General features: G+C 37.8%; 1 protein-coding gene across 1 annotated transcript in view; it reads left to right on the forward strand.

Moving 5' to 3' along the window:
- Nucleotides 1-27,356, forward strand: part of XKR4 (XK related 4) — a 220,379-nt gene that overhangs the window by 58,266 nt on the left and 134,757 nt on the right. The window lies entirely within an intron of this gene.

Consider the following 27,356-nt stretch of genomic DNA (forward strand, 5'->3'; position numbering starts at 1 on the left):
ATGTTACTGTGAAAGCTGTATTCTGATATTAGATAAAATGTTTGTACTATATTAAGTCTTTCATCCAAAGACATAAAAGTTCTCTCCAGTGTTATTATTCATGTTTAACTGAAGATTAAAATGAGCCATGCAAGGGCGAGGCAATTTGCCCAAGGTTACAGGGAGTCAGCAGTGGTTATCCCAGTCTGAAACCCCCTCCTGAAGTATGATCAAAAATGTTGGGTGCCCTGGTCATGCAATTTAATGCAGAGAAAAGCCTCCCTGCTCATGTGTAGCACTAACACAGCAGGAGGATTCAGAGAGCCTGCATATCATTAGCTCGGATCAGATTACAAGATAAGGCTTTAATAAGTGACTGTGATGTAAATCCAGTAGACAAGTTCAAATCTTCTTGTTGGACATAAGTACCACTAGGTTTTATGGAATACAAACTGGTCCAAGATGTAGAGCCAGGCAGATTTTTTTTCTAGTGGGTCATTTCCCAGAACCTGCAGACTAGGACTAGGTAAAACTCTTTGCTAATCCAGGCTAAAATGCTTTGTGCCATTCACAGTAAACTCTTTTCTTCTGAGCAGTTCAGTCCTCCCCTCAACACTCATCTGAGATTTATACTGGATTTTCTGTACTCACCCAATGTTTTAGGTCACCAACCCAAAAAAGAAAGACCTATTATTTTTTAGTATAACAGCTCAGAAAAAAAAAAACAATAAAAATTTTACTTGGAAGCATAAAAAACTAAGTCATAGTAAATTTTTTGATCAATAACTGCTATTATGTACATAATGTACATACATGATGTAAATAGGTTTATAATATTTAGAGGTATACTTTGAGCCCTTATCTGTGTAGTCTGCCTAACATAGTGCAATAATATCCATGTAAGCAAAGACAAAGAATTCTTGTGGGCACTGGATATCTGTTTGGAAGATGATAATCGCCAAGAGCTTTCCACACTCTATCTTCTTCTGAGTATCTTCCCTTCCCATTTCCACTTACTGCATGAAACTGAGCAGAGCTGAGCCCAAACACCCTTCCCTGCTCATCTTTTGCTGGCAAGGAGCCTTGCCTTGCCCAAAAAAATTGCCACAGCCCTCACCAGCAATGATAGTTGTCAGAGCCAGGGTAATCCTGCGCTGTGACCTTCCCTCTTCCCCTAGCTTTTGGGGAATGGGGCTAGCAGGGAGACCTGCTCAGTTTGGCAAGGTCATGCTTCTGTCTCTGCTGTGTCCTCTCTCCCCAGTCTGGCATCCTGCTCACAGCAGAGTCATCTTCTTCTTATCACTCATAGTTGTGCCCATGTGCATTAGCAGACTTACCTGAATAGATGTCTTGATAATTTACAGTAACTCGCTGGATTTGAGAAATGTATGCCACATAGAATGCTAATCTGCCATATTAATGTGAGTGATAAATTACCGTTACAGTCTCACTCTGCAAGCTGGAAAAAGACCTTTATCATGCACTCGGTGCATTCCTGTACACCTAGCCTTTCACAGAACTTCCATTTACAAGGTTTCCGTAATTCAAGGGCAGTAACATTCTAAGCAAGACCTCTGAAAAGCTTTTTCACCAGCCACCACAAATGTCCTAAATTTCAGCATAATCCATCAATTTTGTTATGGAGTAGCAATCCTAGTACCAGAATAGCTACAAAACACACATAAGTACTTCTGCAGAAGCAAAGAAGCAAACAAAGCAAAACTTATTTTTGATGTTAGAGAGTGGCTCCTGGCATCTACACAGATCTGGTTTTGCTATGTAGTATCTTTACTCAATGCAAATGCCAAGGTTACATTAACAGAGGGACTTGAATGTTTGTTATTGCTTTAGAAACTTTAATTGCAGCATTTAGACACTTTGAGATCATTTAAATCTTGCTGAGCTACTGCTTAACTTCAGGTAACTAAAACATTTGCATTCCTGACATTGAATCTAACAATCCTCCTCCTTAAGATGCTGTCCTTGACTTATCTGACCTTTTGGAGAATTGTCTGAACATCCATCTGAAACTTCTGCTTTTCATTGTACTAGGGTGGTGTTAAAAAGTATTATTTTTACTGAAGAACCGAACTATCATGGAAATAACTATATGCCGAATGTTTGCAGTATAATTATAGCTAGGACAGAGAGAGACAACTTTTTAAAACCATGTGATGATATTCCTTAGTAGTAACTAGTTTAAGTTACTTTTTAATACTTGCACTACCACTGCAGTCTTCATCAATGTCCTTTCCCTAGCAAGCAATATATAAAGTAATAATGAACCCTGACAAACTGCATGAGCCTAGCAAAACTTGTACCTGTTGTTATCCTAGTCATTTCATTCCGGTTACTAATCCTGATGTTCTAGCACTTGATGATATGCTCATGGCAGGCTTCATGTGCTTGAGGAATACTAGTATTTTGTTCTTCTTCTTTTCCCATTTTCCATTTATGCATTTGTTGTTTCTTCAGGACATGAGCTCTTCATGTCAAGAATTACTGTGTAGTGTGTGATGAGGGTAGCCCAGGTATTAGCAGAAGCTGTGCAATTAAAGTGTATAGGTCAGGATTAGATCATTTAGCTTTAGTTTGGTATCTCTGTGCAGTGCTGTGTTGTTTTCCTCTGCCTTTCGAATGTCTTTCTGAATAGCATAGAATAACCCGTACATCTGATGTGATCGTGATGCATAACAAGAAGTTGACCTAGCGTGCATTGAGCAGGTATGATTTGTAGAGGGATTTTTAGATGCGGTGCTAGGCAAGATGGAAGCAAAATTACTTTTTAAATTAATAGAACTTCAAGCAAGAGATAATAGCTAAGGTTATTCTATGTAAAACTGTGCCTGTGATACAATCCTTTGCCAAAGAGGTTGCTGCACAGAAGCCCAGTCCTGAAAACTGTGCTGGTGAAGATGCTTAATAGTGGTTATATGTTAGGGATGGGCTGTACATAGATAGCACTGTGAATGACAGTGCATCAGATATCATGCATTTCATTTCCACTTTTTCTCAGTAGTATGAAGGGGCAGTGATTTACTGCATTTTGATATAATGGGGTTTCACAAGCTTATAGTTACTACTTCTATACACTGCAGTGCATTAGCAGTATACAGGAATGAACCAGGGGGTGTTTGTCAGAATATTCCTTGCATTACAGATTTCAATGCCTTTAACTTTTGTCTGTTAGAAGTTACCTAAGTATGCTCCAAGAATCTAATCCCTGAAGGTGAGGTGAAAAGAGCTTTCCGTTAGATGTTATTCAGCTGGAGTTGCAGAGTGAAGGGTGACAGCATCATGTAAGAGCCATTCACCCAAACTGTCATTTTACATTTACAGGAGGAAAAAAAACTTTAACCATTCAGTTTATATATGTGATTGTTTCCTTACCTTTTTTCTCTTCTCTCTTGACCCTTGTGGAATATATTTTCTCCATTGTTTCTTTGGGGCAAAGCCTTAGTACCCTGTAGGTTTTCTGTCAGACACTTTCTCTTGCACTCATGACCCAGTCGAGTGGACTGTGGAATGTGTGACAAGATAAAAGTCTGAACCCTCACTAAATAACAGCCATTCTCCTCAAGTGCAATGCCAGTTACTGAAACAGAATTACTGCAGGTCTGTTCCAAAATTGTGTTGGGAAGAAAATTGATCTCAAAATTACCTGTGCTAGCTTACCCATTAGAATAAACCAAATTATATTAAATCTGTTGGCATGTGACTTACATCCTGCTCCTCTCTCTAGCCTGCAGAGAGAATGCAAATTCAGTCTGTTGGAGCTACAGTTTTGCTTATTTCTGCCCATGTGGCTAGTGGTGGTGGTGATGCCCCTCTTTTGGCACTGAATAGTTTATTATTTGGAGCAGCAACACATACTTCTTTTGAGAGCGTGAGCTGGAAAGTGGGTCCAGAAAAAGTAGCTCTTATTCCTTTCCTATCCCTGCCACCCCCTCCATCAGATACAGTTCACTGTGTTAGTGAAGTAGTCATTCTATACCAGGTTTAAATACCTAGGACACTATGTGTACCCTCTCTGTTAGTATGAAGTTGTGATGTACATTGTGTTATAGCTGATGTGAGACCCTCTGCACCATGCAGATGTATTGAGCACACATGATGTGACATGGGGCTGATTTAGTGGGGTTTTATCAATAATGTTTACAATATCTTTTAGTACCCACGTCTCAAGTTGTGAACAATTAACAAAAATAATTTTTTTCCAGCAGCCTATATTACAAAGAAAAATTATTATAGCATTCAGTCTGTGTAATAGCTTGTAAAATGAAAGCTGTAGATTATATTTTAGTCATTGGGGGGTTCTAAATTAACTGCTTTGACCAAATTAGGAAATTCTGAGTAAAGTCTGACAATCTGTTCTAATAAGTCAGATCTTATCCCTGACCATTTACAGAGAGAGGAACTGCAAAGTAAGATTCATCTGCACAGCCTTTCAGTTTAATCTTGGAGCCTTCCTTTTCCTTTTTGTGTGGTGTTCACTTCTGTTCAAAATAAAGTCTGGGACTATTGATGGGCAAGTTATGTTCATATGTAAAATTCCTAAACTCAATCTTATATGTCTTGTTTTCTGATTTGGGTTAATAAGCACATCAGAAAGTATAGGCTGAAAGTGGAGGTAGGACAGTTTGTTGCCTTTTAGCGTAACTACCCTGTGAATTGGACACCAGCTGTTTCCACTTTTTTACTGGTCATTTTCTGTTGTCTTCCTTTGACAATGAGGGTGTGTAGGAAGGAGGGGCAAGTTGTTCTGCAGGTCAGTAGGAAATAATTCAGAGACCTTACCGAAAATCATCTCCCAGGAATGAATGTAGTGCCAATATGAGTACAAGTGCTCATAGTGCAATATACGTGTACTATGAGAAAAGTACAGTCTTACACCAGTTGACACTGGTGAAACGCCTTTGCTTATATGGTGCTCTATATTTAGGTATATCATAAAGGCCAACAGAATCAGCATTAGAAATAGAGCCAGCAGTTATAACCTTTTTGTTTTATAGGTCCAATGTATACTTGGGTGATGGAGCATAAGGTGTATGAGAGAGAGGAGAGAAGAGAAGAATTTCTGACTTTGGCTACCCCATGGTAGAGGACAGACTCAGAGCTGTGCAGTGCAAGAATGAGGAAGAATGGACACAAATCACAGCCAGGCATAAGAATGGCTTCACCTTAGGGGCAGTCAAACTTGAGGGCAGGTTACACAGAGAACTGTGGGATCTCCATTTTTACAGATGTTCAGAACACGACTGGATGAGGCCTTGAACAACCTGATATAACTTCAAAGGCGACTCATTATAGATCCAGATGACCTCCATTAGGCCTTTCCTATTGATATTATTCTATGGTTACATGATTTTGATTTTTCTATTTAAATGGATTTCTGAATTTCAGCAGATATCTCTATCTCTCATTCTGCATGCATGATCTCATGTATTTGGAAATGTGCACCTTGCTGCACTTGTGCGTGGTTCAGGTTTGCAAGGTCACTTGATAGAAAGGGATCATAATGTTAGGCTGTAACAGAGGAAAATATTCTTGTGGGTTTCTTTAAACAAAGCCCTGTCAGTTCACACTCTGCAGCACTTCAGCACATCGGGGCACCTCTTCCCCTGAGTACGGCAGGACGCATCTGCTAGGGGCTTGCAGACTTGGAAGACATAGGTTATGGAGCATGAAATTCACTGAAGAGTTGTGTCTGGCATATAGGGTCTTTTGATGAGCCAGGGGAGAATTAAGTATTAGTACTATGTAGGCTCAAATTAGGGAGGCAGATTCAGCGTGCCAGACTGAGGCACAGGCTCCATTGATGGCTGGTACCATAGTGGAAAAACATGAGGCTGAAGAAATAAAACTGTCTCATGCTGAATGCAGATTGCACAAGACTTGGCAGGTTTGCTCCTACTGTTTTGCACAGAAATGTGTTACTTTTAGTTGATCCCAAATATTTTGTTCAGTCACTGAATTCACTCTGAAGCAGCTCCACAGTACCTTTCAATAGACAGACATGCTGCAGAGTAAGTGCTTACCTCCACTTACCTTGGTTAAGACATTTAGCAGAACTCTGCAGTCATGGAAGAGGCAGAGTTTATAAAGAAGTTCAGCTTCCATTAGGCACTGGAGAAAATGTTATTTTTTTCCAGGAGAATTTATATTGATGCTTGGTATTCCTCATGGATTTCTTTTTTGCTAAAGTCTCCTCTCGTTGTAGCTTCACCTTGTCCTCTCTGAAAGGTTAGCTCTGTGTGTTCTTATCATGAGCAATTTTGGAGGTGGAGAGGTTCCACATAGGTATACTTCATTTCTTTACTCATGTAGCTCCTACTGATTCATTTTTTATACCTAAAAAGGTATAAAAGGAGTAGCAACTACACATCCAAGAGCAGAGTGTCCCCTTGCTTCTTGAAGTTGAAAATAGTAGCAATCTAATCTCAGAATGTATTTAAAAGAAATTCAGATATTAGCCATGTCACTGCATTGCATTTTTAGTGTTGTGTTTGCGAATAAATTCAGTGATCCACCATGATATCTGAACCTGAAAAAAATATAAAATACAATAGCCTTCAGATTAGATAAGTACTTTCAAAAAGGGTTTAACATCTATTTGACGGAAAGAACTCTCTAGTTTTACAAACCCACGTGCAGTTCTGTCTTGTGAAGGCAATCCAATGTGTTACCAGCCTTTAAAAATTATGTTTCTAACAATAATCCTGCTATTATATTTTTAGCAGTCTCATGTATGTCTGGGTATAGATAACTGGAGGACATGCACAAATTTTTGTCAGCTACTTGCATGTAGATTATATGTTATTTCAGGTTTTTGGTTACCTGTTCCAATGGCAATCAGTCAGTGTCAAATAATAAATGTAAATATTTTGCTATAATAATGTACTGTAGCTCCCTTGCATTAAAAAAAAAATCTTTTCAGTTTTTCCATCTTCAAATATTCTGAAGAAAATTTTGGTTTAAGTTGGCTCTTATTATACACCTAAAACAGATATGAGAAACATATTTTGTTAATTTTAGTTAAAACAAGAGCTTTTTTTCATGGGATTCTTTGTTCTGCATTAGACTGTACACTCCTTGGGGTGGGAACTGTCTTTAATAATGTCAGAAAAACTCTAATAGGAGTTGGGGGTACTATTTACAATAAGAACAAGATTAAAAATGTCTATATTGTTTAAAAGGGGCTCAGACTGGTGATGGTGGCTTTTTTGTGCTTTTTAAAAGGATCTTTTCTTCATGAGTCTGCTCTGTGTATGTAATCAGAATTAAATTGGAGATCCTTCCTTTTAGTAAGAAGAGTCATTCTTTTGGAAACCTTTTACCCTTTCAGTGATGCCAATTGTGATGATGCCTTGCAGAATAACAAGAACAGTGGTCTGTCTTGTGTCATCAGCAAAGTTATTTTATGAAGTTGTGAATGTCAAAATCTTGCTGATAAGTGATCACAAGGAGCACAGCTTACTTTTCAAACTCCAGGCTTTATTTACAGGACTAACAATAAAAGCTGTCTCTCTGGCTATGATATTCGTCATCTGTGATCACTGAGAAACAATAAACATGGGCAAGAGACACCTTTTGAAACATTACAGGATTCTGAGTATGGGACACATGCTAGAGTTCATTCTGTTCATTCTGTTCATCATTCAGATGATGAAATACTCTAGGTTTCCAATACAGTTCTGTATGGCTGGCTGAAAACAAACCGTGCTAACAAATTCTTCTTAGATTATTATTGCTCAGTTGTGAATCCGTTTACTGATAAAAGATTAGACATTTGTCATTCCCATTATTGTCCAAATAAAGCAGGTCTCTTCTAAAAGACCCTGCATGTTTTTAAGTAGAAATTTGACAGGGCATTCATTGCTCCTTCAGGAGGTCTAATATTTCTGTTAGGGATGAATGAAAACAGTATGATTTGGACATTGAAGTTAATGACCTTGCTACTTGGATAGTGTTTGTAATACCACACTTGCTTAATTACTCCTCTTTCTTTCTTTGTCCCTTTTGTATCTTGCCAGAGAAAAACAGAAATCACTCTCCTGTGCTTCACTGTCTCCCAGAATAAAGAGTTAACTAAATACCAGTACTGAAAAGTGCTTTGAGATTTACCAATAAAAGGCTGTAGAGCAAAGTTATGTTTATTAATGAATAACAGTCAACAACAGGAGTGTTACTGTAATTGGTGAGCAAGAAAATAATCTTTAATTTTACATATAGTTAGTCTAGCAATTCTAGAAGGCAACCTATCCCAAGAAATCTGTGATAGGGTGTTACTAATTGGATTTTTGGTCTTACTGGATTTTGAGCTGTTCAGAATCAGACATGGAGAAAGATTCTTGCTGTAATGGGAAAGTAAGTATCCTGCTTCTGTAAGAGACAGGCATAATTCCCTTTTTCTTCTCAATATTATCTGAAAGGTTCTGTATATCTTCATCTTTGAAGAAGGCTAAAATAGGCATTGGCTTAAAAAGAGTTAATTTTACTACCTTTATTTCCAATGATATGTCTTAAAATATATATTGCCCCTGTAATAACTGTTCCTTCTTCACAAATTGCTTAACAAATACACTTCATACACAATACACAAAAAAAATGCAATGCAGTCTATACAGTCATGCAAAGACAGTCTGGGTCTTGAGAATAGTTATTTCTTCAGTGACTATTTAGAAAAGAGGCTGTATTAGTCACAGTAGCCCTCCTCTCGGGCATTTTAGCCAACGTAGTATGCCAGGTTAACATTGTTACCCTACTTCTGATATCCCACTAGGTTGATTTAGGATTAGCTTACATATCCATCTACAGCACTACATTTTCATTTTGCCTTGTGATTTTTGGTCTTAGCTGGTGTTTCTTTAAACAGTATATTACCTATATATTTCTTGATCTGCTGTAGCTGTTTGCTAATTCCTGGTTGAAACTCAGGATCTGTGTTGACTGAGTTTTCAGATAGTGTTGATGCTCTTTAGATAGGAATTTGGAGGACTGGGTTACTAGCAACGGCCTTTGATTTTAGAACACTTTTGATTCTTAGCTAACAGATCTTCAAGGTGTTGGTGAACTTCAAGATATGCAGCCTATCTGCTGTATCATCTTGTTTTTGAGGAAGTCATTAGGACAGCTTGTAGAAACAGGAAAACAAGAAATTATTAAGTGGGGTTCCTTCATATTCATCTCCTTTAATATTTTTATAATCATGCATTGTTCATAGTGCGAAAATCACGCTTCTCAAGTTAAAATACGAATGATTTGCTGCTTGCAATCTACGTGCCATGCTTTATTGTTCTGTTTTGTGCCTCCCTCGCATACTGAAATCATAAGGATCTCCCCAAAATTACTGCAATGAAGCCAGTGGTGTCTGTCTCTCTCCCAACAATAAAGAAGAATAACAATTAATGTTTGTTGTTCTAACAATGGACATTTTATTTCAGCATTTTGTCCTTAAACAGAAAACTTTAATTATATTCTGGACAAAAATTCTGTTTTAGTAATATGGCTAAAAGATTAGATGACAGAATTAAGGTTACTTAGAAACAAAAATCAGGCCAAAATACAAGATGCTTGATACTCTGGTTAAATTAGTTCTATTAACAGGGTTATGCGGTCATGAAATTTTATTCATGAAAATATGTTTGTTTATAATTTGCTCATAGTTTCATGCTAAAGGATTGTAAACAGTGACGTTTTCAGAAACTGGCATATCTTTCTCACAGAGGGAAAATTAGACCTTGAACATTTCAGTAGCCAACTAAAGAAGCTTCTGCACACTCTTCCAAAAAGGCTGCTTAAAAAAAGTAAAATAGAAACTGTAGTTAATTAAACTTCACAGGATGATATGTGTTCATCTGAGAATTTATTTTGGGAGCTGAAGAATGCATTTCCATATTTAAAGGGAACATTTATCTCTCATATTACTAAGCTTCCTCATTTGCCCTTGCCATCTCAGGTAGCACTTAACAGAAAAGAACAAAAGGAATATTATTTGTGATGCAACACTGTGAGAACTTTCTGGCATTCAGTATTGTCTGACACTGTAAAAGGTTTTTTGTATAGATTCAGAGAAGAGTGATCACAGAATTTTGGAAACCCTTTCTTGGCATGTGGTACAGAATATAGATAAGCCTATATATACACTTCTTAGCTTATTGGAATATTAATTTGACATTTTCTGATTCATCTCTAGACTATGAATGTATGAGCTGAAGTTGAGCTGCTTTTGATAGTGAACTGTCCAACTCTTGAGTGTCTATTCAGATCTTCTTCATCTCTCCTGGGTTCCAGTGAAACTTTGCCTGAAATACCATGTTTTGCCTGCGGTTTGATGCATATTTCTTTTGCATTGCTCTTCAGCAATGAGTATTCTATTTCAACTGTTCATCTGCAAGAGATCAGTAGGTCTTCCTCTCTAAAATTTAAGAAATTTGACCTAAATAATCCAGGTATCTAAATTTCTTCCACTGAGAAATGAATCTAATGAAAGCATGATTTATTTAAAATAGATACCCACCCAGTACTCTGTGTTTATATTTTAAAAGGTACCTACTTAAGGACAGTGATGGAAGTAAATATTTTAATGTCTATTCTACCAGTTTTGGAAGATTTCAGTGAGCAAAAGAGAAAGTAAAAACTGAAATTTCAGGGAAACAAAATTGTCTCCTTATTACTAATGGGAGAATGCCACTTTATTCTGAGCCTTGCTATTTGTTCTACTTTTGATGGCATCAGAAAGTATTGGCTGATTTTAGGAGAACAGTAAGTTTTGGTAGAAAAATGTCATATACTGAGTCATCCATTGGCTCTTCTGAAATCATCTTAAAGAGAAACTCTTTCCTGTGAATTCCTGTGAAACATTCTTGTGAATGCTTTAGCTAATTTAGTATTAAACAAACTAAGCTTCTGAATAGTTCTCTTGAATGATTAAGTCCTAGCAGAATTTGTAATTACAAAGAAAATCTCTGAAAATTCTTAAATTCTTTAAAGGTGAGTAAATCAAATTTTGCCATTCATATTGACTGGCTATGTTTACTTGAAGGGCCAACCTAGACTTCCTCTCCTTTCAGACAGTATTCCAGAGTCAAGAGGTGATGGTGTTTCCCAGACTACATTTAACCACCACTGAGGCACAATAGAAGGATGTGCAACAAAACTTCCGTAAAATTGTTGTCTTTCAGGTGAGGTGACAAAGCCATTGAGATTTCAGTTGGAAAAATTCCTGCAACATCTATCACATTGAATAAATGTGTCATCTGTTGTTTTTCAGTCTATGTTGGTTATTCTTTGCTTGCCTAAATTTTTTTGTAACTTACGAGCTGGGGGGAAAGTATTATTTCCTAAATAGTTCATTATACCAAACGATGCGTTTCTGTTTAAGTTGGCAAAATATACTATGAGAGAAACATTGTCTAAGCAACTTTTGTGGACCAGTAGATCACTTTATTAGTTGTATTCTATAAGCAGTGTGTTTCCTTGTAAAGTATCTGTTGCCTGGTTAAAGGAGGACTCTCTCTGGATTCTGCTTGGATTTCACAAAGGAGAAAAGCCTTAGGGAGGGCTGAATTTGGCTGCTGAATTCTGCTGTGTGTCCTTTTACTTGAGAGGTGTTTTAATAAGTAGCTTATTAATGAATCATACTTTTAGAAAGATAACTTTTAGAAGTAGCACTTGTAAATTAGATTTCCTGTACTGTACATAGGGACAAGAATGGCCAGTTTCCCCTTACGTGGCTAATGCTGTTGGAGTCACTGCAGTTATAGCAGTGCAGAACTGACCCACCTAATTCCACTGGCAGATGAATATATGAGTCAGAACAACCAGCAGATGTCAGTAAACACAAATCTGATTGCGAGAGGTCTGAAAATATTTGCCTTTTGGGGAGTTTGGCTATTTAGTATTGAAGTATGATTTACATGGGTGGTAAAAGATGATCGAGTGTCTCCTAAAGGACTTGATTATTACATTTTTTGTGTTTCAGAAGTATATGTGCTAAGTCTTTTCTTGGTTTTTTTGTGTTTTGTTTTTTTTTAAGAATCTTGCCATGGATAGAGCAAGGAATATTCAATTTGTGCCTTTTGTGCCTGCAAGTTCAATTTAGCAGGTGAGCAAGATTACTTGATTCCAGTGCTTGTCTTCAGTGGCAATCCATAGCAAGCGTGACTGGAAATGGGGAAGAGGAACTGCAGCAGTAATTCCCAGGAGTTTACCCCTGCCCAAGTTTGCACTCCTTTGCTCAGTCTATGACATCCCCCTACAGATATAAGACAACTGAGGGTACCATTATAGTCTACGTCACTTCAAGGCACTGATAGGAATTATAGGAAGATTTGGCTCTAAAGTTGTTTCTTTTCACACTGAGCATTGACAGACTTAACATTAGTTTTAGTACTGGCGCCATTCAAAATTGTTGTGTTCAGAGAACCCAGTCTCTAATGGTTTTCCAGTTGCAGAGAAGAAACATCATCATTAGGTCTTCTACTAATAAGAGCATTTTAATGACTCTGATTATGACAAAAGCACTTTTCAAGAGGTTTTAAAGAGCAGCTAAAGGATGCAGCATGGTAATGCATCTGCAGTGCTTCTACCACATGCTATTAATACACTAGGATAACTGTTGAATTAATTAATAATGGATTCAGGCCTTTCACATAAGGACACAGTGTAGGCACTCTTTTAAATAGACCCATCAGAGAAAGTAATGATGTTACCTGTCTTTTATATACCATTCATGTGTTTCAAGCAGGAACCATGATGGGAGGAGGGAGCCTTGGGGTCTTTGACTTCAGCTCTGTGGAATCTCTGTATTCATTCAGTAGTCTCAGTCTCAGTCAGAAGAAGGTGATTTTCAACCTTTTTTAACTTGGTGGTTGCAGCACACTCTTAGCTTTGAAACGCCTTATGCTAAAGGAAGAAAAGTGGATGTCTCCCATGTCTGAGTGTGATTCTAATCACAAGAATGTTACCTTACAGACTGGTCTCAGCTGAGTATAAAAGAGAGATGTTTTAAAATATAATTTAAAGAACTGCCTTATTTGACAAAGGAAGGGTTTCTTGGCTTGGTTTTCAGAGTGAGGGGGAGGGGTGGGGCCGTTCTTAGGCAAAGAATGAGGCTTTCCATCTTTGATGACCTGAGATGTTTGTAGCACTGCGTCAGCTGCTTTAGCTTAGGAGAGAAATGGGCTGTCAGATACATCTCTGTGCTAAGCATTTCTGGTGAGAAAGCTCTGGGCACTTCATTGTTTAAATTTGTTGGGGGTTTGAATCACTGCACTGAGATGTTTTGCCTTGCATTATGCACTGCATGTGAAACCTTAATGCTTAATACAGGTTTCTGAATACTACATTTCTATATTGGCTGTTGAGTGGAGGGGGTACTGAACAATGATGTGTGATTGAGGCCTTTGCACAGTGGACTAGGTGTTATCAACTGTCGATGGATTTCTCCTGTGATGCTAATAGAAGCCATCCATCCTTACCTGTGAGTTAAATGGCAATGGGAAATGCAGGGAGAATGATTTTTTTTTGTTATTCCTGTTGCTGCTTACAGCCTTTAGAAGGTTATTTTAACTATACTTCAGAAGTGCTTCAGTCACTGTGGGTAAAAAAAGAATGAATCCTTTTTTTTATGTGACTTTTTAAGGACTTCACTTCTGGTGTATGCCTCTTTCACTTCGATGCTCCACTTCAACTATCTTGGTCCTAGTTTTCACACCTGTGGGTAAATTAAAGCAAAACAGAAGTAATTTATTCAAAACACAACATTATGTAGCTGCTTGCTTAGGGGTCATCAAAGCAAATGGTGAAAAGGAAGTCAGCTTCATAGCACATCTTTGCTCTTACATAAATGTTAATCTTTTCTCCCAAGCTTTGGGAAATGCTGTTCAGCTCAGCTACTTTCATGAACAACCCACAAACTGCAGATGTTGTGATTTTTCCTTTTCAGAACTCTCTCAGGCTTCTGGTGATAGCCCCATTCATCTTCATCGTCAGCCTTTTTTTTCTCTCTCTCTCTGCCTGCTTCCAAAAGGGAGGAATGAAAAAAAAAAAAAACCAAGTATTTGCTAGGCTAGATATAGTTGAGTAGCAATATTCTCCAATTAATAGCTCCAGACATTCAATGAAAAGATTTTATCTCTGGTTTTGTTCAGTTTCCTGATACCTTCATCCATGTCAGCCTCCTGTGCTTTAAAGCTATCTTAAAACTATAAGACCATGTAAACTGAGGTGCATATGATATATTTTTCAAACATAATGTAAATATTTAAATGATGCAAACATTTTTTTCTTATCTCCACACTGTATTTGTCTTCTCCCTGTATCTGTTACTCGTTGATTTGTTGTGATAGACTCATGTGCACTTTACATATTTGAGTTAACATATGGTTCCAAAGATTTGAGCTATATAAGAAAAAGTCTATTTTAGGTCTGTCAAGATCTACCATGAGAGAAAATCCTGCCCTTAGGTTTTCCCATAAGTCTCAGTAGCCATACTAGAATTGAAACAAGTAGATGTTGACTCACTGTTATGTGAATTCAAAGACAATTCTTTTTCTTCCACTTCTAAATTTTGGTTCATCTCGAAAGGAAACAAAACCTGTCAAAAAAATTATTATACTTGTGTACATGTATGTGGATTTTATATTTACATTGTCTTTTACCTGTAATTTTCTGACAATCTGGTAAAAAAGGAAGTGTCAGCAATCTTCACAACAAATTTTGTAAGGAGAAATCAAATACAGACTGCAAATTGAACTCACATAAATGAGCACTGTGTAGATAGAATTGTGTTGGATCAACTGCACTGCTGTGAGTGAGCTGAATTGATGCAAATGTCTGTATTGCTTCCATATTACTTACTGCTAGTCAGATGGAAACATGTATTATTGGGTGCAATACCTCATGAAGTTGGAATGAATGAACCTGGGACAAGGGTCGTCCATTAGAGTTGCTGAAGGGAGTGAGAAGTAGATAGCAGTCTGAAATGATTGAATAGTGTGTGATTACACAGCAGTGAAAAAGCATCCAAGATTACATTTCATTCCAGGGAGTTCTGAAGTAATGTTGCAGCATGAAAAACAACTACAGTGTACTAAACACAGTGAATGTAATAGAGGCTGAATACACAACAATGCTTTATAATTATATACATAATTAAATAAGCAAACTAGCTAGTTGTGGTTGAAAAGAACAACCCATGTAGCTGAAGATTCAAAAAGTGGCAAGTTAAAAGTATGCCTACCAGATTCTCTATAAATCACAGGCTTTTATTTCTATTCTTGTTTTATTTTTCCTAAAATTGATACTCTAATGACAGCACTGCAAATGGAAAAAAAAATATATCTCTGCCTTTTGTTCAGACATGAGGAAGCTGAAATCACGTCCATATTTCAGCAAAATGCAGCCTCTCTTCAAACAAGTGAACATATCATACACATTTTGCAACAGTTCCAGAGAAGGCAACTTTAACATATATTTCTCACAAATCCATTGTTTTGACCATTATTCAGTGCAAGGAAGTGCTTTTAGATTTAAACTGCTTGTGTTTTTAGCACTTGTTGCACAAGCTGTTTTCCCATTGAGACAAGGTACAGAAAAAAGCAAGACATCTTTGCTGCTAACAGAGAACCACAGTGAAAATGAATTTTGTTCTCATGGCCTATTTGTCCTGAGTGAGATAAGACCACACTCCAGACATAATCAGGATCTTGTAAGGAAGCAAGTTAAAATGTGAATAAAAGCTCCAGCTTCTTATTCAAGCACAGGAGATCCTATTATCCTTTTATTCTCTGTGGGGTGCCCTATTTATGAAAGTCTTTATTGCAAGAAGTCACCAGTGGATTGTGACTCAGCTAGCCTTCCTCATGAGGGGGACTGCAGCCATGGATTGTTCTCTGAAGATGCAGCTGGAAGATATACTTCAAGATCTTCATCAGAAGCTGAAAAATTATCTTGCCCTCCACTATGGGGCAGAGATTACCTTACCATAAGATACATGACTGAAGCCTGTTCAGGCTTGAACAGAAAGGTTACAGAAACATGTGCCAGTTTTCTTTGAATCATGCCACCTTTGCTTTCAGGGTTGGAGTCATGCAGTTTGCAGTAATATGCATAGTGACGTGATGGAGACCTGTCCCAGAAAGAGGGCCCTTCCTGGTGGAGGTGGTGATGCTTCATTACAAGCTGAAACATAACAGAAATACAGGTTTTCTTCTTCATCAGCCCAAGCTGTGTCTAAATATAGTGCTTGTTCATGGGCCTCTCTACTCATTCAGCACCTATGTCTTTCAGGCACACACATCTTCCTGTGAATGCTGGGGGTTAATCCTAACCTTAGAAAACCTTCTAAGGGCCTGTTTATATAACTTTATGTTCTGTGCATATGGTGCACAATAGTATTTCAGAGTCTCAAATTTATGTGGTTGAATCATTAATGAGTTTAGGGAAAAAACAATATGCTGAAAGTCCTAACCACCATAGTGTGTGAATGCCCACAATACAATTCTTATTTGTGCGCTTTATATATTAATATTGCATCAGACTTAGATAATTTAGTAAAATGCTCTCCCTATCTTTGTTAACAATTGTCATCATATGTGCATTACTATTTACATGTCCCTTCTTTTCCGTATCCATGTTGAACCAATATATGTCTTCCATTTTTCCCTCATAATGTTGTTTTCAAACATCTGATCTGACCATTCCTGCTGCTGTCCTGTGGACTCTCCCTAATCTGCCTATCATTGTCTTACTATGATTTGGGAAACAGCAGGCATGGTATTCTAGCTGTGCCAGCAGTAAGTAAACATATCAGAAGGTTTACTTCTAGATGCGTATGTATGATATCATCATGCTGTTGATCCTGGTTTAACTGCTGACTAGCATGCTATTACTCATTTATTGGTATACTCAATACTTGTTAAGCAAGCATGCTTGTATATATTGAATTTAATAGTATTAAATCCAGGTTATTCCTTGCAATTTCCAGTATCACTGAGATCTGATTTTTCTTCTAGAACATCCCCAATTCTTGTCTTTTAGTTCCATCATCCATTGGAAGAGACTGAGATGGGTCTCAGGTGAAACCACACAAAGCACTTTTTGTAGAACCATTTCATTTTGACCAAACTGCATTTCTAGGAAGTCTTTACCCTTTTATTAAGCACAAAAGTACCCTATTTCATCTAGACAATGTTTTCTAAGTCGGGGGTGGGGGGGGGGGGTGTGAGTATTGCACAGCTTGCTTTACACTGCAGGTTGATTTATATACAGCTAACCTTAATGCCCTGCTTAAGGGTGGGACTTATGTTTAGGGGATAGAGAATTCAGTTGTGTTTTGGGGAGTTAGTTAGAAAAAAAGTGCCCACAATGCTGCACTACTAAGCCACAACCAATTGAATGTTCTATTTAAATCTTTCTGCAACAAATCTCCTTTAACCCAGGCCCAAGTCATTCATATCCAAATCTTGTCAGAGTCTGATTCACTCAAAAATTTAGAAACTTTTTTTATTTTTGTTCTGGAAGTTGAGAGAGACTTCTGTCATTTTAAATTTATTTTCTTCTATCAGTATTTTAGGCAGTCAGTGAAGCAAGTGCCAGGTTATTATTGTGGTGCAGGCTATCCTGAAATAGAAAAAATGCCGAATGCTAAAGCCTCCACAAATCTACTTTCTGGAATACCTGTAAAACAGTGAAACTTCTGGGAAACAGTGTTTTGAATAAAAAAATAACTGACAAGTTTTAAAGTATGCCTAAAACATACATTAATTTCCCTGTTTTATATTTTACAAGGCAAGTTTCATTGATTCCAGAACAGCATATTCAATAAACACTTCTGTCAGTGAGGTCTGTGTGGCACAACAGAAGAGTTAAATGTAATTTGTAAATAAATCCAGCATTCAGCTGACAAAACCACCAGGTAGACTAGCAAATTGGCTGGAATTCCTGGATTCAGATCTCCTGATGAGGTAATGCTTTTTGGTTTGACAATCTATGCCACAGAATTTACATTTTTGCTTTCAGAGTATGCAGAGCTTTAGCTTCAATGTTTGCAGAATATTCTTACCCTTGTCTTTTAAAAATGTGGGTTTTTTTGTTGTTTTTTTTTTTTTTTTTTGTCAGGTCCTCCTTCAGCCAGTTTTACTGGGGCTTGAAACTCAAATGTTTTGAGACTTTTGAGAAATATTTTCTATCGAAGGGCACAATGATACGTTCAGAAAGTTCATTCATGGTTAGATGCATCATTCATGGATTTTATTCATATATAATCTCCTATTTGTTTTGAAAGCTTGCTCCCAAAATATTCCATTGTGTAGAAAATTCCCCAGAGCACATTCTTTTTACAAGTAGTGCAGTCTTTTATAGGTCGCTTCTAATTTGGACACTTCACTGAACACAGCTGCCGCAATTAGAGTCAAATTTGTGATTTTCTCCATTGTATGGTACCAGTGTGAATGATACATAAACACAGCTGGCCTGAATGCAGATTTCTTCACATGATGGTGCCTATCTGCAACAGCAATTCTCCTAGGCACTGACCTACAGGGGCCAAATTAAAAATCAAATTAAGCATCATAAATGCAACTTCATTACTATTCACACTTTGAAAATCATGAACAGATGAGATTTATAGAAGAAAATTGACCAAATGTCCCTGACTGAAGAAGCGCACAGGTCAACACTGTGTTTCACCAAACTACAAGACATTCAGACACAAAACTGTCCCCAGCTCCTCCAGATGTATTTGTGCAAAGGGGCACTGCACCTAAAAGAATGATGCTGAAAGAAATTCTCCTTTACCGTGTGGGTGTTACTAAGTAAAACTACCAAATTTCACTAAAATGATGTGAAAGTTCTGTTAAATTTTTATTAAGGTTATTTTTTTTCTGCCAGTGCCAGACTCTACAGTGACCAACAGGAACTGCGTATTCCTGGAACTTAAGTGTCAACAGATAAGATGTCTTTCCAAAATTTTAACAGAATTTTGAGTGTGTTTGGAATAAAATTATCCTCCCATCAAAAGTGGTGGTAGGGGGAGAGATTATGAGTAAACCTGTGAAAGTCAAAAAGGATTTGGGAAGATTTTGACTGTGAAAACCAGATTCAAACAGACAGATGGGTTTGGCAAATGAGGGAAAGGACTAACTGTACAAAGCCACAGAGAATGACCTGACATAGACAATGCAGAGAGTCAAGTGGAAAAACAAGGGGTTGAGGTAAAAGAAGGAAAAGTACATGATATCAGGAAAAAAAAAACTGAATTCAGGATAAGTTGTTTTAGGAGGAGAGACTGGGAAAGCTTGAAGCCTGGACCTGTGGTGTGGATCAAAGGGACAGTGAAGAATCAGGAGTAAGAAAGGTAGAAGAGGGGCAAAAGAAAAGGAGTCAAATAGTGATGCTGGAGGAGCACATTGTCAGCATAATCCAAGTTTCTTAGCGCAAGTGAAGGAGAGGGAGTGAATCTGATCATGCAGTAATGGAGCTTGTTTTTCTGTAATATGCCTTTTAATCTGCTGTGAAAGTCAAAAGTTTCTGAATGGCACAAGGCAGCTCAGAAAGTTTCAGGCTCAAGGCAGTTAAATTTTCCTTTGTGAACCTGGATTCCCTACTTGCCACAAGTTTTATGTAACAATACCACATAAACCTTTTAAGCAAGACCTCTCCAAATGGGCATTCTTTGCATGTGTTCTTCTTTTTCTAGGTGCTTAGCTGAATTGATTAACTCATGGTTTATGCCCGTTGAAAGTGAGTGGAATCTTCATACCTGAATTTTCACATGACAAATAGAAGTAGTTATAATAATATCTCAGAGAAGTGTTCAGAAAATATATCAGTTAATATATGTGAACTGTAGAAGTGTCACAGTAATGAGCACTGCTGGAGGGCCCAGGAGGATGCTGATTCTATTAAGGTTGGGCAGGAGGCAGTAAATATGGTGGCACAGGACCACATATCGACCCTGGGAGAGGAAACGAACGAGAAACAGAAGCTTGTCCAGCTGATACTTAGCAGAGTGCTCTTCCTTCCTGTGAACTGAATACAGCAGTGGTCTTCAGGGGAAAAACAGTGTATGCATGTGTAATTGCAAGACTGTATCATAATGTGTATACCCAAAGGGACAGGATTAATTTTGCCCAGGCAGACTTTCTTCTGACATTGCCTAACTCTGAAATGCATCATTAGTGACTGTAAGGGGGAGCACAGGAATTGCTCTTTTGGTACTTCTGTGTTTAAAAAAAAAACAACTCAATAACAGCCCTGAAGTATTAATTGTATTTTATATGCAGTAACATCCCTGATCATTTTCTGTCCTGAAGTTTTAGGTTAGTTTGTTTGTTTTACTAAGACTGTCATATTTGTGTTTAATGTAGGATTGTATTAATTATTTCAGCAACCTGAACTTCAGGTTAAATAGATATTTAGCACACGAGTAGCAATGTATGTAGGACAACTCGGAGTATTGCAACAATTTTCTTGGTAGTCTGCAGGGCCAGGCAGAATAATATTGCTTGTTTACTATTCAAATCCTCTGTGAGATAGATACTCTTTGCAGTCCTTTCTCAAAAGACCCCTATAGACTGCTCAGAGACCCAGGCTGCTTGGGAGTGGGAGGAGGTGCTTATAATTCTCTTTGCTCTGAGGCTACTGTAATCTGTGAAAGTGTACTCTGTGTCCAGCGATGATTGTTGCCATTAGGGGAGACTGAGTGTGAGGCTCACACAGCAGAACCTCTTTCTCTTGTCACCTCTTTGTGCCCATGGCTCTCTGTACCGAGATGCTCCATGGCTCTTTCCCAGTCAGTAGTGCCAATCCAGGAAGACCTGCAAGAAGGTCATTTCATGACTATGAACATCCAGGTGATTAAAACTGGGGTTTAATTTATATGACTGCTATAGTATGCTAGCCCTTGCTTAAAATCTGTGCTGACCCACCACAAGAGGCTGGTGCAGGGTTTCTGGTTTTCCCGCCCAGCTATGTGGATCCTATATAGAGGCAGTGTTATCCTTTCCTGGGACTCTCACCCTGTCACACTGCGATGATCCACTGAGTTCAGTACAATATGTCATACTTTTATAGCCACTCTTGAATTTGGGGCCAAATATTTAGCAAGAAAATGAAAACTTAAGAACACCAGAACATTTCCTGATCCACATTGGTTTTGCAGAGTTTTTCCTCCAGGAGAGGAAGGTCGTTTTTTGGGTTATTTTTTTTCCTGTTCTTTCAATTCAGAATTGATTATGAAGATTTTTTAATTTTTACCAATGCAGTGTTTTTAAAAAGCAATTTAAGTCCAATTTAAGGTATTTGTTTTAAAGTCAAGCTCATGATTAAGGCTTTTTTTAGGTTCCGATTTCAGTTGTCATAGTTTTTCTTTCCAAGATACACACTAAGCAACTCCAGCAAACAGAGTTATGGAGTAACTGTACAGCAACTGTAGCTTACAGTATTATTTACTTTCTCTTCCCAGAAGAAAAAGTGGTGTGCTAAGGCAATCATCCCATTATCTCTTATTTATGGCTTAGATTCCTCCATTATGAGAAAAACTTGCCTCCGATTACCGGAATGTCTGACTGTTTCATAGTCTTATCATAATGTTCCTTGATTTGGTCTAGCTTCTGTAAGATCATGCTAATAGAAGATTCAGACAGAAAAAAGAGAGTGCCAGCTGGGATTTGAATGCGTACAACTTCCAAATATTCCATCCCATTGATGGTCAAACAGTATATTCATACAGTCTTTTTCCACTTGGGTGTGTAAAAGATCATGCAGTACAGTGTGTATCTAATGGGCTACCTTTGAAATGATTTGTGAAGAAAATGCTAAAATTTATACAATTTCAAGATTGGGAGAATAGCTCTGTAGTATTAAATGTGCTTCTGGGTTTTTTTGTTGTATCCAGCCTTTGTCTAGACTTGCCATAATCTGGTTTCTCTTACATTCATTTATATTTGGTTCAAATAGATTTTATGGAAAGTAACGTAATATTCTGTTTAAAAAAATAATGCTCTCTGAATCTCTTACTTAGAAAAATATTTTGTATTCTTACAATCAGTGGCATTTCAGCATTTAAATTTATTGATGATAATCTCTTTGTAAAGAGAAAAGCTTTATTGTCTCCTCTTAGGGATTGCAATGAAAAACAAAATGACATGATGGCAGTCAGGCTTCAGAGTGGAAGCAGAATAGGCTGAGATACGTAGCAAGGCAAAGTTGTGCCTTACATCTGAATTCACTTCAGAGCTATAACATTGCCAAACAAGATCATATACTTAAATGATAAAAGCAAATTTGACTGCAGTGTCATCTATTTTGTGATGTGCTCACTGCAAATCTATTTCAGGTATTTGATGGCTGGAATAAAAAAGAAGGGCTCCTTCTATCATGAATAAATGTTTCAATTTTCCCAGGATAATCTTTCCAGCATGCATCTTAAAAACCACTTTCCCATGAGATACTCCTGAAAGCTATGCACTCTTCCTAATAGTCATACCTTTTTCTTTCTTTTCTTTGTTTGCTTGTTTTGTTTTGCTGTGTGTCTTTTGTTTTTTAAACTAATGGTCATGAAGCAAAGACCTTTCCTCCAAAATAAAGGGCTCTGACTGTAGTTTGGCTGCTTGTACAGAGAAGCTATTGACACAAAATTTAGACTTGAATGAATATGTCGCTTAAAAAGGGCTAGAAGTTGTGTTTATGGTATCTGACAACAAAATTTCATGGGCTCATAGACATGGTAATTTTTCATCACACCCCATGTTGAGACAGTCTAATTATTCGCAGACACTATCCAGGGGGTTTTGGGGTTTCTTTTTTTTTGGTGGGTTTTTTTTTTGTTTGTTTGTTAGGTTGGGTTTTTTTTCAGAAAAAGGATGTGAGAAACCATTGAAGAAGGTGAAGGCTATTTCCAGTTTCCTTCTGATTGATCGCTGTTTGACTTAAATCTGGAAATCAGTGCTGGTGCCAAAAATTGTACCATAATTGATTAGCCTGTGTTATCTATATAAATGTTTTACTTACTTTGTTTCTTATATTCCTGACCTCAAGAATTCAGGAAGGAAATTAATTCTGAACTTAATTGCATAGCATGTCAAAAAAGCATTTACAGTAACTGTTTTGAATATTCAGTGGTATTGTTTTTTTCTGTTTCAGTGAGTACCTTTTAACTTTGTGTTTACTATTTCTATTTTCACACTGTACTTTTTCTTCTACCTATTTTTCATATTTGTATTCTACTCCACTTTTATTAATATGAATTTAAAAGTAATGAAAAATGGATCATTCAAAAACTATTTTACTTAATTTAAAAACTTTTGCAAAACAGTGGCTCTTTATTGCACAGTAACTGAGAGCAATAGTTACCAAAGTCTGGAAGGCCTGGACTTAAATCCTTCTTTTGGGAGGTTTTCAGCCCATATCTTTTGCATTTAGAATGGAACACCAGTCTGTACAATGTCCTGGGAGGAGCTTATCTGAGTTTCTCTTCTTGGAAATTGTTCCCTCACTCAACCTGATATGCACTGAGAGGGAAAGAAGAGTGTAAGATCTGAATTCTTTTGTTTGTATCAATGAAAATTGAGGAATGAACTGAGATTATATAGGTCCTTACCTGTTTCTCAGTCTTGTGAATGTAGCCCTTTCTTTTGTAGGCAAAGCAAAACATCAGTTACATACTCCATACTAGTATCTTGCCGATTAGTTTTACTGAGCTGACAGCACTGGTATTTTCCAATTATACTCATGAACAGAAGTTTTCTTCTTTTCTGAAAAGAGCTATCATTTTGTTTCCTTCAACATGTCCATTAGTTCAGCAATATTCTTTTAGAAAGGAGTAACAAGCTCTATGTACAATATTGCAGGTGAGAATGAGAATTATACTGCAAACTGCTTTTCCAGTCTCTTAAAAGTGCGTACCACTTGTATGCAACTTGTTGTCTTTATTTCCTTGGGGTGAGTTCATAGACTGAAAGAAATTCAAGCTCAGATATTCAGTGGCTTGTGTAGCAAAGATGTTTAAATTAGCAGAGTTGTCACTTGAGCACTTGATTTTGTGTTTGTAAGTCTTCTGTTTTGCGACAAGGGGAACAGAGTAAATACGGTGTGTTTTGTAAAGGAAAGCATCATTTAGTTTAATGAGTGTGAGCAAGGCATAATATCATGGAGTTTTGAAAGAATGATAGATCTTCACATATAGATCTGCTATATTCCCTTGTCCTTCTACACTATAAAAGCTTAGCTGCTCATGAGATCTGGCTCAGGCAGTACGATAACCAGTATCTGGCCTTTATAGTGAGAATTTTTCATTCATTTGTATCCTTTTGATATACAAGCTTCTAAGCATGGCAAACATGCTCTGTATCAATACTAGCTGGGTGGGAACAAGTTATTCATGTTTGGTAACTCTAGAGTCTCTTAACTCTTAAAACCTTGTCAACTTATTTTATATAGAGTTTACATAGATGAGGCCCTTAGTGACATAGTTTAGTGGTGGACTTGGCAGTCCTGGGGGAAAGGTTGGACTTGATAATCTTAAAGGGCTTTTCCAACCTAGCTGATTCTGTGATTCAACATCATATCTCAGCTTACTACTGTTCATTTAAGCAGACTTATACACATACGGAGTCAGAAACTTGACTTCTGGTGAAACTTGTCACTGTTACGTTTATGGACTGGAGTATGCATTGCTGCTTCTTGTTTTAAGGCATGAAAAAGTGAGGCTGTGATCCAGTCTGCCTAAATTCTGCCTACAACGGAACTGGAATGCAGAATCCTTGACACTGACTCAGCTTGCTTACTTAGTAAGGCTATTAAATTCATCAGGCACTGAAATTCATTAGATGCCTCATATGTAGTCTGAGTGTTCCCTAGGCACTAACAGTTCATCAGTCTGTATGCACAGAAGAGCCTTTCTTTCTGGAGAATTAAGTGCCAAAAGGTATACTGCAATCTAAGATAAGACAGGAAGGTACCTGAACCAAAAAATTCCAAATACTAGACTATGTGATGTCTTTGTCTGGCTTCACTTTATATGAGGGCAATACTGGGGAAGAAAGGGATGGTATCTAAGTTTCTGCCCCTGGTGAAAAGCAATATGACAAGTATGTGGTTTAAGGGGAAGTGTGAAAATAAGTAAGTCTTCTCACAGCTGAATGTTTTAACTAATAAGCTGGACTTCAGTTCTTGCAGAGCTTGTTTCCTTTCACTGTGCTGGACATAGTGACATGGTGTCTGAAGAATTCTCAGTACAGTATTCACTAGGCCACCCTCCTGAGACATGACCTCAGCTCTGAAGATAGCCTGGCATCCAGATCTTCCACTACTTTAACACGTTTTTATTGCCAATGCAGTTCTGTGAAGTGCCACTACTCTGTGCATTAAGTTAATGGAGACATCAAAAATTTTCCTTTAGCTTTCTATGATCTCAGTGGAAAAGCTGAACCTCTCATTTAACCAGACTGGATTGATATTGTCTGGAAATGCCCAAATTGTGTATATTGGTGGGAAAAAAAGGATAAATAGTTAAGATGGGAAGACTGGATATACTTTTGCAAGTTTTAAAAGGTACCCAAATCTCTCCATTGACTTGTAGAGAAGCTGGGCAAACTCAACTGCCTTTCCTTGCCAAACACGTAAAACTGAGGTAATGCAATATCTAAATTTGAGCAGACTGGATAATACCCTGAAAAACAATGTTCTGTGGCCAGATGGTTGAATGAAAATGGCATGAGTCTCCTGCGGTATGAATATTGCGAATGGCAAAATTTCATGTTACCCTTGCCAAGGAGAAATTTTGTATAATGAACCTTATTGCTGGAGGGAGGAGTCACATGTACAACCTTTTCTCAGACTCTACATGAACTCCTTCATCCAGAAGGTGCAGCAGCCTACTTATTCCTTCTGCCCTGGTTTAAATGTACTGTTCTGGCTGAGCAATACAGCTTGAGAGCAAATTGCATTGGTGGATCCAGGTATATTTCTATATTTCACCTCCACTAGTTTGTCATGATGTTCAGGGACAGAGAGCAACAGATCTGTATCTGACACATTTTGATGTATCACACCACCTCCACAAGCCAATGGTTTTGTTTTGAATATTATTCCTAAATAACTGATAACCTAAGGTATAGAGAAATACTAGCTTAAAAGTATGAACAGTTTACACATGTAGGGGGCTCACAGCTACAGGTTGGACAGAGAAGAGATTCAGAGCAGCCCTGCGGAGAAGGACTGGGAAGTGTTGGTTGATGAGAAAATGAACATGAACCGGCTTCAGTGTGAGCTTGCAGCCCAGAAAGCCAACTGTATCCTGGGCTGCATCAAAAGAAACATGACCAGCAGGTCGAAGGAGGTGATCCTGCCCCTCTACTCTGCTCTCGTGAGACCTCACCTGGAGTACTGTGTGCAGTTCTGGTGTCCTCAACATAAAAAGGGAATGGAACTGTTGGAAAAAATCCAGAGGAGAGCCACGAGGATGATCAGGGGACTGGAGCACCTCCCATATGAAGACAGGCTGAGAAAGGTGGGGCTGTTCAGCCTGCAGAAGAGAAGGCTTCATGGAGATCTCACAGCAGCCTTCCAGTGTCTGAAGAGGGCCTATAGGGATGCTGGGATGGACTATTCATTAGGGACTGTAGTGGCAGAACAAGGAGTAACGGGTTCAAACTTAAATGGGGGAAGTTTAGATTGGATGTAAGGAAGAAATTATTTCCTGTGAGGGTAGAGAGGCACTGGAATGGGTTGCCCAGGGAAGTTGTGAATGCTCCATCCCTGGCAATGTTCAAAGCCAGGTTGGACGAAGCCTTGGGTGGCATGGTTTAGTGTTAGGTGTCCCTGTCCATGGCAGGGGAGTTGGAACTTGATGATCTTAAGGTCCTTTCCAACTCTAACTATTCTATGATTCTATTTAGGAGGGGTTGAAGAAGATGTAGTAGTAGTTGTGTGTGTTTGGGACATGGGGGAGTGTTATGGTTTTCCCCATTAAGCATGACATTTATGCTTTCTTTTTTTTAAGGATCTGGATAAGTCAATTAAATATGGTGATCCTTCATAGGCTGAGCACAAGCTTGGCCTTTCCTGGTCTCAGGTCCTTTGGATGTCAGTGATAGACATTTCTTTTATCTGTAAATCGCTATATGCTGTTAAAAACATTTACCTTTTTTGTCCAGAGTTATCTGAATAGAATTTGTCCTTCCACAAAAAACCAGAAAAATATTTTGACTTCATACTGTTTGTTCTAACAGTGAGATTCCAACCTATAAGCACATACATGTAATCTCTTTTTATCTTAGTTCCATATATCAATATTTTTCATTTCTAAGGGAGGTTCAAATTAATTATAATTTACAATGCACAATGACCTTTAGCACTTAAAAAATTGTAAT

This window comes from Neopsephotus bourkii, unplaced genomic scaffold (genome assembly GCF_033783945.1).
Source record: "Neopsephotus bourkii isolate Nb327-2 ecotype Australia unplaced genomic scaffold, CSIRO-AGI_Nbou_v1 NB_1820, whole genome shotgun sequence".
NCBI lineage: Eukaryota > Metazoa > Chordata > Aves > Psittaciformes > Psittacidae > Neopsephotus > Neopsephotus bourkii.